We start from the raw sequence: 17,952 nt of genomic DNA on the forward strand, positions 1-17,952 counted from the left end.
TTAACTGATGGCTGTTGGTGCTGACATCGCTCCGTTGCCTCTGTAGATGGACGTAATTGTGAGATTTGACGGAGGGAGACGGGATCGGAGGCGTTGTATTTGTTTTGTTCTGTGCCGATGGAATCCAGCGATTAGTCTTATTTGAATATTGTTGTTTGTTGTTGAACGTAGTACATCAAGTACGTTGGTAACGAGGTCTGTGGAAGGGGGAGATTGGCCTTATAGTTACTTGGAACGTCTGTCAAAAATGTGAGGTTAAGAATCGTGTTGAGGAATGTTCTCGAAGAGCCAAAACAAGTCTGAGCAGCACGAAGAACATCCCTCGACGAAGTACAAAGGCGTGTAGACCATTTAAGGTAGCAAGTATGGAAGATTTGCAAATTTTTCGAAACCATACACCGTCCCAAGTCGCCTATTTCATTTGAGAGTTGCGAAATCAATGGTTTTTACTCTTGTCCCAAGCCTCCAAAATCGGTGGGTGAGTTGAGACAAGTATATTTCATTTTTTTCAAACTTTATTTGCGATTTCTGAAGCATGGAATATATCCTAATCAACAGTCTGAGTGATTAAGCATATTCGAACCTCTTTTTCAGATAAAAATAGGTCACCGTTTTGAAAATATGACAAGTTGAATTCAACAATCGTCCCAAGTCACCCGAATCTACGGTAGTGAATTTTTGTGCCTGTGCAAGTCCAGAAACGTTCCTTCAGAGGTTCTGTATTACATTGGTGCTTTCCTAGCCCAGAAAAAGTCCAGAAGGTGTTAACCTTGATGCCCTTTTCTAACCTAACCTGACCTAACCCAACCTAGCCTAACCTAACCTTGATGCCCTTTTCGTAAGTTCATTGGCTTTTTCATTTCCTTCGATACCAAAACGCTTTGGCATCTATAGGAGAGCCACAAGGTTTTTCCATGTCAGTAGAGAAACCTTACTGTTTCAATTCAAGGTTCTCAGCTAGGCCTGGTGTCCTTTGTGATATATATGTGCCATTTGAGATTCCTTTTGAGACACTCTTTTGCACAAGTGTAAATAGCTACTTTCTCTACTTCGTTATCTTCTAGCTAGATAAATCTAGATTTAGAAAATTGTACCATTTGCACGACCATCAGTATGTGTTCAAGTTCCCATCGACTACTATCCCAATTGCCAGCTACTTTAGAAGTCTCACCTACACAAGAGACGTAAACATTCATTCAAATCATCTGAAAACTCTGATTGACTCCATCTGTGTGGATTTATCTGCGAGTTCACAAGGTTCTTTGTTTGGAGTTGACCAACAGTTGAAAGATTAAACATTACGTGCATGTTCAACGAAGCAGTTTACGATTCAATACGTGATTCAGCTCCTGGTACTTCCAAAGTTCCCAAAGTGGAATGAACTGATGTAAGATGAGAGTAATCTGGTGTGTACCTCTCCGAGTCTCCCAGAGTACATAGCGAAGAGTCGACTTCCACTGAGAAAGTAGGTATCTTCTCCTCGCTCGCCCACTACCCGATCGTAACACAGCCTGCAGCCATGCCCGCTCTTCGTAACGAACGAAGAACCCACCTAACTCCAATCTAATCGTGAACGCAACTTCTCCGAGTCATCCAAGAACGACAGTTACGAGTCGACGGACAAAAGAAGGTCCAATTTCTCCCGCGCAGCGTGTAATTACCTTTCCGCGATCCTCAGATACCGCTACGAACGATCTCAGCTTAAGTCATTTTCCGACGACTCGGATAAGTAGGCCGTGCCCGCGGGGGAGGGACAGCGGACCAGATCACGACCGAGCAGGCCTTTGTTCGCGCGCACCACGCGCATCCAGGCATTATGTCATTGCGAGTTGAGAGCGCAGCGAGCGTGGAGACGGCGTTGTTTTGTTTTCGCTGCCTTCCGTCCCTCCCAACCGCTCCATTCAACAGGTCTTGGCGTACGGGGCGCGAGGGGTCTTCGGGTGAATTACCGGGTCGCTTATCTGGCAAAAAATTCCGCCGTGAACAAAATACCAATTAGGAGGTGGGCGGCGGTGAATCATCAGCGGATTTACAGGGTGAGACGATGATGTAAGTGCGAGTATTATCGCTTTATGGCACAATTTACGCTGGAATTTGTTTACATCGGTTGTCGCGAATAACGCAGCGTGCTCGAGCAAACGGTTCGAAGGGTCCGTTCCGATTTGACAAAATTGGTCCTTCGGGCGGGATTGATCGGAAACCTAACTGAATCGAAGTCGGTTTCAGTGGAATCTGGGCTTCATTATATAGCGTATTATATGATGAAACGTATGATATAAGTTGCAGTTGTGCTCAATTTATATTGGATAGTTCGAAATTTTCGGACTTATGGTTCAGTCGAGATTTATTTTTGAATGATGAGAAGTTTGTCATCTTTCTTGCAATGAATTGATGGTTTATTATATCTCTGAAGAAAACTCTGAATGGTTGGTGAGTGTAGAAAATATTTATATTTTGACTTTGTAATTCGATAAACCGTATTTATGAAATATACATTGAATGAAGACAGGACATTGTCCTAGCAAAAGGAAGAAGAAGAAGAAGAAGACATTGAATGTCTTGGAGCATATTCCGTGAATCAAATTGCCTTCTTTTCTGTGTAAAAAAATGTTAGTCATTGAGATATGACATCATCGATTGTTTTTTTTAAGACTTGAAGTGTCCCGAAGCGTAAATCAAGTAACACAAGTAATGAGAGTAGTATCGCACGAAGTTAAGTGAGCATATAGTAGAGTTTCGCCAGTGTAACTCGATATACCCTTCAAGAATAATCATAATAAATTAGAATTGGGTTTTACTAGCTTCACCGTTAAGCTAGCCCAGGTGTTCCTTCTTTAATTTAACAGCAGATCACTGAGGTCAAAAAAAAAATTTTTAATTCACCATTTCTTCCCATTCCACCTAGAGAAGAATATTATATTTCAACGCACTCACGTACTTCTAAAAGAGAGAAAAAAAAAGAATTTTCCTTGTGACATTGAAAAATTCCAAAATGATAGATCTTCCAAAAAATGCTTGTTAGATTGAGGTAAATTCGAGGTGGGTACTTATTCTTGCTCGCCTGGGCGAACTCTGCAAATTTTAACTATACTTTGTTTCCTTTTTTAGCCTTGATAAAGGATCAAATTGAATCCGAAACGTTGGTAAAGATTTAAAGAAATTCAACAAAAAAAGCGTTGAAGTCCAAATTCCTGAAAAATTCGTCGTATCATTGATAACATAGACGAAAATCCAGATACAGTATATATTTCAGGTTTTCATAATGAGACATGCCATTCCCGGAAAAACAAAATTACATTAACCCCTGGTTTCACAAAGCTTGATCGGGGTATCAACGTTTGATTCCTGGATAAACGTTTATTTGTTTTCAATCGATAATTCCGTCAGGAGCATTGAGAATATCATTCTAGCATCAAATTATGATCCATATACATCCAGTTAATGATTCTCTATTGCATTTTTTTCAATATATTCAGAAATGAAAAAGTTTCAGCGATTTCGTTTTGGATATCGAGTGACCGTCAAATCCTCGGTCAAATCGTTGATCACGCAATCAATTTTCGTGGAACGGGGGGTCAGAATAACAAGATTAATCTATAGCACACCCCTGGATCTTTTGAAGAGTTGCATTCAGTCGAGGTATCCAGTTTTTCGAATTTCACAGATATTTTTTATTTTTAAATATCAAAATACTCAAAAACAGCGCATCATATGAGAAAATATGAAGAACAGTTTAAATTTCCAGAATCAATAATTCGTTAGTGAGCATTCAAAACTAACTTTTAAGAGTTGCGTTTCTTGAGTTTCTGTTATTTTTATAACGGTCATAATAAGAAGCTGGAAGCTTTGGATATAATTTAGTGTTGGGAGTAGATTCATCAAATCAAAGAAAATCTTATTTCCGAAAATCGTTCTATTCGATATTCGGATAAAATCGTTTGTTTATTTTTTGACTCATTTGTACCACTCAAAAACTCGCTCTGTATATTTAAAATCAGCATGAGCTTCAACCCACAGATTCAACTGAGCCTGAAATTCACTCTCATTCCACAATTTTCTCAACAATTTGAGAGCAAAATACAGTATTTTTCACTTATAGGCAAAATAAATCGGGAACCCAAGATGGTTCAGCTTGTTTCACGAAGATCAGTTTATAATTTTTCAGGAAACTTGTTGATATTATTCCAAAAGAACATCTTGTGATATTGTTAGTGCTTCGACGTGCTCTGGCATTGTCAGGGTGGTATGCCCGATCATATAGATTTTAGTAATTTTCAAAACCTTTCACTCCTACGCAATTTTTCTGGTAATTCACCACTCTGTTGAATTTTCCTAGAGTCAGACCATGCAACATTTTCAGGTTATGTCGTGATCGAAACACAGGATGTTCATTTATACGATAGATGGCAGCAAGGCAGCTAATGAAAGTGACCCCGTTGGAAATCGATGCTTTCCAGATGTTCTATCCTACATTCAACCAGCCTTATTGGCCCGTTTTACGTTGAAACGTGCTCCGAGTCGATATCGGGAAAATTTATTAATAAATCGTTGAAGAAACCATCACTGGATGATTGAATTGTGTTTCGACACACAGCCTCGAAATATCAATTTCTCGAGAGCACTTAAAAGAATTAATCATATACTATTTCAAGCTGTATCGAATAACACGAAACAGGGTCTTGAAATGTCTACTGTGAGTCATTCGAATCGTTTTCCTACGAATATTGGACTATTCAATTTCTTCTCAACAAGCGCTAGCTGTTGAAAACTGTCAAAAACAAAAATTCATAAAGATATAATGTGTTTTTCAGTAACGAACGACGGCATGTTCTAGATGGGACACCCTGTAAATTTTATTTTATATAACAGGCCTGAATCGCATATTCCTGCAACTTGTTAATCTATAAATGAAATCAACCTTTCGGTCACCAACCCACATGGCTTCATTTGGTGGAAGAAAGATTGTGTTTTCATCGAGATAATGCTCAAATTCACGCATCATTTAACGCTTTGGCCAAAATTAATGACTGCGAATTGTTTTCTCGAGTTAATTCCCCTTCTCAAAAAAACAGGTCGTTGGGGAAAGATTAAAAGGTGAAATCTGTTTTTGTCAGTATAAAACTAAACCCTCTGAAAGAACGGATAGAACTGAATAGAGAATAGGTGGATCTTTCGGGTTTTGTCTAGTATTCCTCAACCAATTGTGTCATTTCAATCTGATTCTTTTCAATTCCGTGAAAAGATTCCTTTTCCTATTTTTTATCTGCTTAACATCAAAGCAAAAGTTTCTTCCATGCTTATTTTCTCCATAAATTCGTCACTTGTTGATGAAAAATGAGGATGTATTGATATCCAGTTAGCCTAGACCAACGAACAATAACTCATTAGAAGTGTCAGTGTGAAGTTTGAGGTCAAAAACGAAAAACCAGAGTCACGCTATAGATTAAAAGAAAGAAGATGTCCACCGAAATGGTGAAAATCGAAAAATTGGAGTATCGAGCCATCAAGTACCTGTATCTAAAAGGACTAAGAGATTAGCAGATTTACGAAGATATGCTTAATACTCTTGGTGATCAATGTCCTTCGTATGCGACCGTGAAAAATTGGACTGCAAGCTCCAAAAGAGATAAATTCTTCACTGAAGATGATGACCGATCGGGAAGGGTCAGTTTCTGTGTCAGTCCCCGAAAATATCGATGCAGTTCATGACATGATTTTATCAGACCGTCGAATTGGGTTAAAACGGATATCTGAAGCATTGAATATTTCATACGAACGCGTGCATCATATAGTTCCCGTCAATTTGGACATGAGAAAAATTGCTGCAAAATGGATCCCCAAATGTTTGAATGTTGACCAAAAGCGTGCAAGGGTAGAAGCATCGCGTTCGATCTGTGCTCGATTTGAAAACGATGTAGACTTCTTAAACCGAATTGTTACTATGGATGAGACTTTGGTAAATGTTTACGATCCAGAACCAAAGCAACAATCGATGGAATGGCGACACTCTGGTTCTCCAAGACCTAAGAAGTTTCGTGTCCAAAAATCTGCTGGAAAAGTTCTTGCTTCAGTTTTTTGGAATTGCTATGGAGTAATCATGACTGATTTTTTTGGTAAAGGTAAAACAATAACCGAAGATTACTATTCGGTAATACTGACCACTCTACGGAAAAAAATTAAAGAGAAAAGACGCGGAAAGCTATCCAAAGGTGTTTTGTTTTTGCAGGACAACGCCTCTGCACAAAAATCTCATATTGCCATGCAAAAAAGGTCGTAAATTGTCTTCCAACGAGGATTTAATAGAAGCAGAGCAAGAAGAAACTTTTTTTTGAGATGTCTAGAGACGTTGCAGGTTCGCTGTAATAAATGTTTCCAATTAGGAGGTGAATATGTGGAGTAATAAAATAGTTTGACATTGAAATTTTGTTTGGTTCTATAATAGGCGAAGAATTTTTCAACATATCCTCGTAGGTCTGAATTATTAGCAAGGAAGTGTAAACTCATCTTTAGGCCTCATTTAGGGAGAGTTCATCTTGAAATTGGGTGGTGTAAGAGGCCTTTATTGAGTCTTAAAAAATAAAACACCATACTTTCGTGAGAAAGTGAACTTCAGGTCTGTTGCTGGGTACTTCAGATAGCTTTAGTTATATATGGATGTGATCATCGGTTAAAATACCTCGTAGGTAGGATATTCGTGTATTTTCCACTCTGTTTCGTGAGAAATCCACTGAAATACGACACTCTTCGCCAGTCACCTTTGATCTAGCAATTTCCCAACGAATCCATCTCCATCGCGAATTTCAAGCAACGATTCCTGCTCCTTCTGCATGCGGAACGATCTATTTTTAAGCCTCTCATGAATCACCTCATCTCATATTCTTCGGGCAGCACCGTTCGAATTGATTTTCTCTATACCCAGCCGATACATCACGTAGACCTTGATGGCGGATACGGAGGCAGTAAAACAATTTTTTTTCCCGCTAGACCGGGGGGGAATTTTTAGAATATATCCAATTTACGTTGGCAAGGAGCGTGGCATGGGGAACGTGCCTCAATCAACATCGACTGGTTTTGAGGAGTTATTAATAAGATTTCCGATGATCTGGACGGTGAGCCGCTGTGGAGTTGCCGCCCACCACGAAAATAAGTTTTCATCGATACCAACTATCGGTTTATTTTCGTTCTCTAATTGGGATTTTTAATTTGTTTGTCCAGGTGGTCGGGGGGAGTTTATTTCGGTCCGATCTAGGGATGCCAACCTTATATCGACGTATCCGACGGGTATCGAAGCTCCGAAAATACTTCGACCCGTCAAAATTACATGAATGTTTGATAATGGCTGCTCAGGAGTTGAGTAACAAGTTTTGTGTAATTATCGCCCATTCCCAAAAGCAAAACTACCAAATGGTATACAGATGGTTCGAAAACTGGCGCAGGAGTATTTAGGGATGGCACCAGATGCTCACCAATGCTAGGCCGCTGTCCAAGTGTCTTCCAAGCAGAAATATTTGCAATGTGTGGGAATAAACACAGATACAACGAACCGCAACACCTTGCTTTCGTTGACTACGAGGATTTTTGAAAAATTCTTAGCCTACTATAGAACCAAACAAAATTTCAGTGTCAAAATATTTTATTACTCTGCATATTCTCCTCTCAATTGGATACATTTATTACAGCGAACCTGCAATGTCTCTAGACCTTTCAAAAAAAATGTTTCTTCTTGCTCTGCAAACCAGACCTCCACAGTTTTTATAACCTCCTCGTTGGAAGAAAATTTACGACCTTTTAAACTTTTTTTCAGTTCAGGAAAGAGATGATAGTCGAATGAAGTCAAATCTGGTGAATAAGGGGGATGTTCCAGTAATTCAAATTCTAAATCACGAATTTTTTACATGGCGTCTTTTCTCTTCAATTTTTTCCCGTAGAGTGGTCAGTTATGTCGAATAGTAATCTCCATTTATTGTTCTACCCTTATCCAAAAAATCGATCATGATTAATCCATGGCAATCCCGAAAATCTGAAGCAAGAACTTCTCCAGCAGATTTTTGAACACGAAACTTCTTAGGTCTTGGAGAACCAGTGTGTCGCCATTCCATCGATTGTTGCTTTATTTCTGGATCGTAGAAATGTACCGAAGTCCCATCTATAGTAACAATTCGGTTTAAGAAGTCTACATCGTTGTCAAATCGAGCACAGATCGAACGCGATGCTTCTACCCTTGCACGCTTTTGATCAACATTCAAACATTTGGGGATCCATTTTGCAGCAATTTTTCTTATGTCCAAATTGACGTGAACTATATGATGAACGCGTTCGTACGAAATATTCAGTGCTTCAGTCCAATTTTTCATGGTCCCATACGATCACCAAGGATATTAAGCATATCTTCTTAACCCTATTGAATGCAGGTACTTGATGATGGCTCGATAGTCCAATTTGTCGATTTTCACAATTCCGGTGGTCATCTTCTTTCTTCCAATTTATTGCGTAACTCTGGTTTACTTTTTCGACCTCAAACTTCACACTGACACTTCTAATGAGTTATTGTTCGTTGCTATGGTAACGCAATATTTTTGTATGCATGGAACTGGTCTAGGCAAACTAGATATCAATACATCCACGTTAAATGAGGCGTTCGATTCAGTAGAGTCTATCTTCGAAGCCTTAAACAATGCAAGAGTTGATTCCAGATATAAAGGTCTACTGAAGAATATATATAACAACGCAACGTCAATAATAAAAATAGCAGAAGATGAAGAAACAAATACAATTCCAATAAAGAGGGGAGTTAGGCAGGGTGACACAATCTATCCAAAGTTATTCACTCTTGAATTAGGAGACGTTTCCAAGACACTGGCATGGGATAGAAAAGGCATAAGAATTGACGGGAAATGTTTAAACCATCTGAGCTGAGTTGGACATGTCGCCCGTCAGAATAAATCAAGGTGGAAAAAACGCACAAAATAAGTGTTGGTAGACCGCAAAAACTTTGGCTAGATGATGTCAAAGAGAGCGTTTGTAAAGCTTGGCATCAGATAGCACACGACAAAGAGGCATGGAAACTGGCAGGGAAGGACTATGTCCAGGAGATACGTTCTGACAGTCGGGATGTGATTCAAGCTCTGAAATCTCATGTCTTTTATTCTAAGGAATTAGGCAAGAATAACAAGGTCTCTTTAGGCTAGAATCCTCGTCAGTGAAGATGCACAAACTCCTTTTATTGGCCCCAATGCTTTCATTGGTAAAATGTACCTACAAGAAATAAGTTCAGACGAAGGAAAAACCCGAAAGAGGCTTCAACTGGAGGAACCTTCCAGTACTGAAACATTCCAAAGATTTCCTTGGGAACTTAGACACTGCGAGATTTAAGAAGTTTCTGGAGCTTAGCAATAATATGCTACAACTTCTTCTTCTTACTGGGTTTCTTAGAATCCATTGTCGCCCAAGGAAAGAATGAGAGTAGGTCTAGACACAAACTGACGAGTGCAGATTCTGTTGGGGGGAGGATGAAATTCGAAATCACCTGGTGTCAGATTGCCTGGTCATTGTAAGCCAACGAAGAAAATGATGTGGACATCTTCATTTAGTGCGATCCCTAGATTTTTATCTCAATGCATTCTTCCACCCCAATTCTTCTTCATAAATTTTCAACAGCATGTTTCTCGTTTGAGTAGAACGTTTTTTTCCATTAAGGGTGGTCCACACCGTTTCAGTGGTCACTTTAAATGGCGAAAAGGTTTACATTATGATTCACGATTGTGGAAACTATTGTAATATTCGCAACTTCTACTAGTCGTTCAAGTGTTCTGGCTTCTCCCCATATTCTGGTAGTCTTTCCTCCCTTTTCATAGCGAGAAAGTCCCGTGGTATAAACTCCTCTTAGGTTTGATGTTACGCTCAATGCACCATCTTGCATAACTTCTGAACTATTAGGTCGGAATGCTATTCCGGTGTCATCTGTAAGCATCTTTCTCAGATTCTTTGGTTAGCCATGGATATAAATATTGTAAAGTAAGGGCCCTCGTGCTCATCCTTTTATTACTCCTGCCTCCAGATATCTTGTGGTTGAGTATGCATCGTTTATATCAAGTTAAAGCTTCTGTCTCCCACATAATTGCTCAAAAATTTGTAGTATTTCAAATTGTTGATAGTTTCTTTTCAGGTTTATGACTACAGGACTTTTAATTGCGAGTATTTCTGATCGAAAGATACTTGACCACTTGTGGTCTGTTCTTTGAGATTTTGGTATTTGGCGTATCCTCATGAGCATTCTTCCTTTTCACATAACATCGTGTTGAAGTTCTTCTCGCAGATATATATTCTTTTAGCCTCAATAATTGTTGTTCTGTCGAGTGTTTTCATCTATACCCAAATAGCTCTGTATGTGAGGGATTTGGGAACGTATCTATGATTCCTCCAGACTACTTGATATATGTTTACCAACTCTCATCTGTCTCCGACAGACCTGTCATGCTCCATAAGCCCATAATCATGTGAATTCATGGCAAACAATCTGGCAACCAATTTAAATCTCATCCTTTACGTAAGTATTAGGTACATTTAGCTTCGCTGCGCTGAATTTTTCCTGCGTTTTACGGAATCTACATTCGGCGAAACCAATAAGATGACCTCGAACCACCGAATTCCTCATCCACCCTCACCGCCACTGGAATCTCGCCTTTCAGCCGTCCGGTTCATCACGCAGGAAGGACCATAGCGTGTTCCGCGTTCACTTCGCATCATTCCGACAATCTTTGACGTCCTATTAAGCGTCGCGGAACAAAGAAGCGCGGTTATACGGTAGGAAGTTTCCCCGTGATGTCAGTAGGTCACCGGATTTCTTTGTTGCTCGGCGGGCGTAAGAGGTCCGGGGGGGGGAAAAATGGGGGAATGGAGTTCATCGCGGAACATTAACCTTGCGACTCCAGCATCTTTCGAAATCGAGGCGATGCACGCACCTAAAAAGTCGAAACGTGACCACGACTTCGCTATTAGGACGGTTCTCATGGAACATGATCTTGTTTGTGCATCCCGGACCTCAAAGATTTCGAACGGTATTTGAGAGTGATGCTTTCCACTGTTCTGTGTCAGTATTAGAGAGAAAAGAGAGAAAAAAACTTCATTGGAAAAAATTTTACTAGTGAGTTTTGTCCCTTATGAACCATATAAATTAGCACTTTATAAACAAGTGGAATAAAGACAAATTCAGTCTCGAATAAATCACAATTTACTCATACACTATTACAACATTTATGTTAACAATAAGATTCATTTTATTATTCATTCATTTCTTTGTTTTATCATTTTTCACTAAGTTTCCATTAAAAACAAGCTTGTAGTTGTCATCGGTTTCAGAACTTATAGTGTCTGTCCAAGTTTCACCCCTAGAATGAATGAATATCTCCTCTAGTAAGGAAAAATAAGCACCAGAAGAATCTTACTTATTAGATAATACAATCCTCGATACACTGCTCAAATTCATCATTCAATTAAAGTGGATAATGTGCGTACATGTAATAATATATAAAAGGCAATGAAAAACAATTCGGTATATTGTCTGATGTATTAAGTTAGGCGTCTTTATACAGTTAACCTGCTAGAGAAATGAACAAAAACAGATTTTCCCTGATTATTTCTCTTCCAAGCACCTTTAAACGAAGTTGTAACCACCTGTAACTCCGCGCAGTACTCTTACTCTATCGGTATTGTGCCAAAGGGGTTATCATTGAAAGGTTGAGGACTGTTTTACGAAATGCCCGTCAAAGCATTGGCGAGCTGTTGTAATGTCTGCAGCGGGTCAGGTAAGAGGTGTAATTGCTGTGACATTGCAGACCATAAATATTCAATAAGTACAATTTTCTCATGTTCGAGAGCATTACAATATCGTACAGACAACTGCTGCCTACTCAATCGCTCGTCGTTCATTTAAACGTTTTAGCCTATCTTGTGCGACGGTTGTCTCTTGCTCTTCTACGCCAATGAGTTTACACAGCACTTCCACTAGTACGATAGCGATTCCACGTTCTACTAAGAAACCTGGAGACGGTTAAAAACTCCTTGTTGTGAGTAGAACCTTCGTTGAACCAACACACTTCAACACTCGTACAAGTTGGAAAGCCATTAAGTGTCATGAGGACCATATTTCGTGTGAGTGTGTGTAATAAGCAAACATTACCTCTCTCCACATGGTATATACAGCAATAATGAAACCCCCACCATAAGATCAGCACCTTTATTAGCCTGTAGATTGTTTATACGCCAAATGGAGTCGACAAACAATCGAAAATAAATAGTTCCTATTCAACACCTCCCGAATGAGGAAAATAAATCATGAATTCTTGTAAGAGTCTGTTGGGTTAGGCCACATACTTAATACCTAATTCTTTTGAGATTAATCGTAATTTTTCTTTTCAGATCGCCCAAAGAAGAATACATCAAACGAGATTTTCCTCATCTTTGACAGGCTTGAAATTTTGCCCTTCCGGGTTTTACAGGGTGAGCAAAGTTTCAGGTGTGTTAAGTTTGAGAAATTATCAGCAATTCAGGAAGATGGGAAGGTTATTCTCAATTAACTTCACTGTGAATTTTTTAGCTGTGCCTCGATTTTTTCACATTGTTGAGTGTCATCGTGAGAATTAGTTTATTTCTACCTTTTGTTTTGTTATTTTTCCTCACTTCACCATGTCATATTTGTATTAAGTAGGGTTGTTTTGAATATTACAATTAAATTTCAATAAAAAATGAATTGGGAATCCACTTTGACTGATTTATGAGTTACTAATACAAATAAATTGTTACCAAACGACTAATACTTGAATTTTAAAGGTATGAATCATCTCTCAGTATTGGTTATATGTGTTAGAGTCGGATCCCACTGGTAAAATACAAAACAGGTATAAAAGACTAGTGAGCAAAGAATATAATAAAGGTATAATAATTGAAGAAGAAGCTAGTAGGTTAATCACTATCAATGTTGTAATACCTAAAATGTACTCTTTGTAGCATGTAGCTTCAGGCATAAGAACACTGTGGGCGTTGTTGATTTGTGTAAATTTGATGATTATTTTTATTCATTTCAATGACTGTGGGTAAAGCAATTTCATATTGTAACTATCAATTGTTCTGTGCTTCTTTTTCTAGTCATTCTGCCATCTAACTTATTCTATTTATTGGCTATGTATGTATGCATATAATTTTTTATATGTGTTTTTTTTCTTTCCTCTGTATTGTGCTTCTTGTTTATGGATCCATTGTTTTTTTGTAATCTTTGTAAATTTTTGATTATTTTCCATGCACTTGTTTGTTTCCTATATAATTTATACTTTGTCTTGCTTTTATTGTGAAAGGAAAGATTTTTATGAGTTTGTAACTCATTTTCAGTGCCCTCAGGATGAAAATATACTTTCCGAAACTTCGGCTAAGTTGGAAGTTTAATTTATTATTTTGACCTTTTCCACCACCATCACTACACCAATATTGATGTAAGGTCACCAGTTTGCAGATTCATTTATGTATGAAATTATGTTAGTAAGTAAAATTCGAACAAAAATAATCGAAATTCGAATCTCCAGATGTTGCAAGTTTGGTAATTATCGAATTCGAGATAGAATGTCAGATATTGTTTCCCATGACGTGAGTCAGTTCTTTTATTTAGGAAGTTCTGAATAATTCATCGGCAACAACGTGAACTCTGATCGGTGTTGCCTTATTTTATTCAAGATTTAGGGGGAGCTATCTAGTCTCCATCATTCGACTTCGAGATACTAAATGTCACCACGCTTGAACTTTGTTTTTCCTGTGATTGATACTAGGTGAGCAAAGATTCAGGTGTGTTGACCTAGTTAAGTCTTCAGTTCTACACGATTTTTCACTTTTACATCAATTTGCACACAGAATATACCTAAGACTGAATGGTAAGTTAGTTATTTTCCTCGAGTTGTAATTCCGAAAGGGTATGTATTTCTGAGTTGCTTGAATTAGTTATTTCATGTTTTCTCTGTTACTTCAACAAGCTTTGGCTGTTCTCTTCAGCACATCTCACAGTTTTCGATAGGGTTGGGGTCACGAGAACAAGATAGCCAGTGTTTTGCTATCACACCACTAAGAGACATTTTTGGCTTTTTACTTTTTTACTAACAATTTGATTGCAGAGCCTCCCAGAGACGAATTATATGGTGTAGTATCAAATTCACACCTGTGCCGTCATCAAGTATATCAGATTTGACAGTTTTTTTCGTAGCAAGATCTTTTTATATTGCAGGATAGATCGGACATATTTAAACAGCACAGAAACAAGTAAAACTGTTCTTGTATTTTCACAGTTTTCATAACAATATTGCCAAATACCACATAACCACAATGGGAGTCCAATGATCTAGTGACTGCTGAAAAATAAAGAAATATCTTTCCATCAACGGATGCGCAATTGATATGACTGGAAAATTAAATGAACATAATAAAAATTCTCATCGGTATTCAGTCGGTTTATCCAGCTCATTGCGGTTTACTTCTGCATTCTAATCAAGTAATGGTGATAATTATCGGATTATGTAATTAATGGAAAATGTGTTGTTCTGATTCTCAAAATCAGAGTGATAAGTAGTAGCAAAGCACTAAATAATCATCGCAAAGAATTGATGTAATTGAAAATATGTGGTGAAAATAAAAAAAAAAGATTTCGGCTTTTTTCCCATTCGGATTTCCTCAAAAATTTCCGGTTGTCGAACTTTTTAAATTCAGGTTTCCTTTATAACTACAGTAGGAGTCATTCGTATAGAATATAGAGGGTGTTTTCAATGGTGAGGCTTTTTTTCTGACAGAAGGTAGAACTCATCGAAATGAGTAGTTTAAGCACAAATTGTCTATATAAAATATCCAAGATGGCTGAGAGACAACTAGAAGTTCGACAAAATTTCATTGAATTTCAAGTACGGGACTGTGGAAGGTGACTCCGGCATTGCAGAAACGAAACAAAACATAAACATATGGCTGGACAATGAATGGTTCAGTACCAAGCTCATCGGATTAGATGCATCAGGTCACTTTTGAGATAATCGTAATTGTTGTATCGTGCAATTTAATGTGAAAAAAAATTTTGAAAATCGAGGCAGTTTCTTGAAAGTGCCTATGTTAGTTATGCTGAAAAAGTGCTATGATGTTTCCTCATTTCATCCCATTCTTACGACGATTGTTGGAATGTTCGAACAAGAAGATTGTGATGCCCATTGTGAAAAAAGATCGTGAATAATTTAGACGAATTTTATTGGTGTGATTTTGAAGTATTATTACATTTTTGGTGTAAGATTGCCCCTGATTTGTTAGCCAAATTTTTAAATGAAAAAATAAAGATATTTATTGTAGTTCTAAGAATAAAGAATAAGAAAGTAATAAGACTTTTGATAATATTTTTGTCCAAGGTGCAAACATTTAAAAACAAAATTTTTTGCTGATGTCTCTTTGAAACCCATTCCTTCTGAGTGACTCATATCATTTTCCTTTAGATATGCTTGATATATATTTTACGTTGTTTGTTATGACAAAAAATTATGTGTTTATAATGATTCCATCTTGAATAATATTGGATATGCCTTTGATATTACCAGATATGCAAAACGCATACTCATAAAAGCAGGATTGTTTTTTCAATATAACCTTTGAAGATATAGGAAATGTATTGCTTCGTATTAGTAACTCCATGGATCCAAGGAATACCTGCATTATTCACATCAATTTTTTCCCTTAATTTTGGGTTGGAATAAGTAACCTTTTAAGGGAATATTCGAATGACTTTTTCATTAAAAATCATATTCTCGGCAATAATAATAATTAGAAAAAAAGAGATGATCTGAGACACTGCAACACAAAAAAAGTAAAAATAGTTATTGAAAACAATAAAAATATGAAAGTTTTCAAGGCGATTAACAAAGAGGGGCGACTCAGAATACATCAACTGAAAGACACCAACGGAAACACCACAGAAGAAAAAAGAGCGCTTATAGATATAACTGAGAATTTCTACAGTACATTATATCAAGAAAGGACTCCAAGGCCACCAAAGGCAGAAATCAGAAAAACTCTAATGTTGGATCCGAAGAATTGCCCATCATAACGATCGAAGAATTACATTTTGCACTATCCCAAGTGAAAAACAAGAGAGGACAAGGAGATGATGGTATCACAAGCGAAATAATGAAGCTGGGTGGAACTTAAACGTTCGATTCCATAGAACTGTGGGCTATCCTCGAAGCCTTAAACAATGCAAGAGTTGATTCGAGATATAAAGATCTATTGAAGAATATATATAACAACGCAAAGTCAATAATAAAAAAGAGCAGAAGATGTAGAAACTAGGAGAATTCCAAAGTTATTCACTCTTGCATCAGAAGACGCTTTCAAGATAATGGCATGGGATAGAAAAGGCATAGAATTATATCTAAACCATCTTCGCTTTGAAGATTTTTATTTAACATACAAACAGGAACCCCAACAGAAATACATCCCTTTAGAGTGGTTCACAACAAATTATAAACATAATGATCTAGTTAGAAATAGGGATAGAAAGAGTTGAAGATAACGTCTACCTAGGACATATTATTAAAAGAGGTAAGGAAAATCAAACCGCGTCAGACAAACATGGGCATACTAAAAGATAAAAATATCCCCATTAGCTTGAAAAAAAAAGGTGAGCAATACCTTTATACTCCCCGTAATGACTTACTGAATGGAAACAACTACTCTTACCATCAAACACGTATAGCCCTGTTAAAATGGAGCTACAATGGAGGCACAAAAGTATTGGTAGACTGTAAAAACGTTGGCTAGATGATATCAAAGAGAGCGTTGTTGGAACTTGGTATTAGATAGCACAAGACAAAGAAGCAGGGAAGTTGACAGGAGAGGCCTAAGTCCAGGAGTGGACTGCGAAGGGCTGTTGAAAGAAGTAGAAGAAGAATCAAGTTTCCGGAAATAATCTTCGAAAATGACAATGACTGCATTAACTTTTTTTCTCGAACTGTCAACACCATGTCGCTCAATCTACATTTGAGTTCTCAACAGGGATGTTGTAACACTTGAACTTGTTGAATAATTATTTTTACTTTTTTATGTAGAATTAGGTCAATGACTTATACGCTCTAGGCGTGATTGATTCTTGTCAGATCTTTGGAATTAAAGCAGTACCTAATAACGAATATTCATTATCTAATATTAATTTGAATAAATATATAATACAATTCAGTTCGGTAATTTGATTCATAACGACTTCAACCATTCCATCCCTATCATAAAAAAGGGTTGTCAAAAAACCTCATCAATTGACTTAATCATCCTTAGCAACAAAGGTCTAAGTTTGCATTTTGTGCAAACTGTTCTAAACTAGAATGATTTGTTCAAACTTTTACTCTGAAGATACCAAAGATAGATTCAGGAGATTTCGACCATAACTTTCATGTTATATAAGATCCTCCTTCTTTTTAGCTTCATTTCAAAAATCGGAAAAAAATATCCTCAACAAATTATATTCTTCTGTAGATCCATTTCGGCTTTTTGTGAAACTATGCTGATCATTGGAGAATTATAAATGAAATTAAATCTTTCATACAATTCATTTCCTCATGGCAAATGAATAATGATTTTAAACGAGATCTATGTAACGGATTCTTCCATATCATTGAAGTGCTTGATCTATTTCCATCCTCAAACACTTAATTTGAATTTGAAAACCGTATACATAATCCCATTATAGAACGTTTTTGCATGTGAAAAAGATTTATTTATGCAATAGGAAGGAACTTGAACAATACAAACTACTTCACATTATTTACATATCTATTTATCACAGTAAAAATATATATACATATACGTAAATATGCATAAAACAGTTTGTTCTTTATGCTTAGATCCGATCATGATAAAATGGTTCTCTAGCAGTTTCCTCAGAGGAAAATAACT

This window comes from Coccinella septempunctata, chromosome 9 (assembly GCF_907165205.1).
Source record: "Coccinella septempunctata chromosome 9, icCocSept1.1, whole genome shotgun sequence".
NCBI lineage: Eukaryota > Metazoa > Arthropoda > Insecta > Coleoptera > Coccinellidae > Coccinella > Coccinella septempunctata.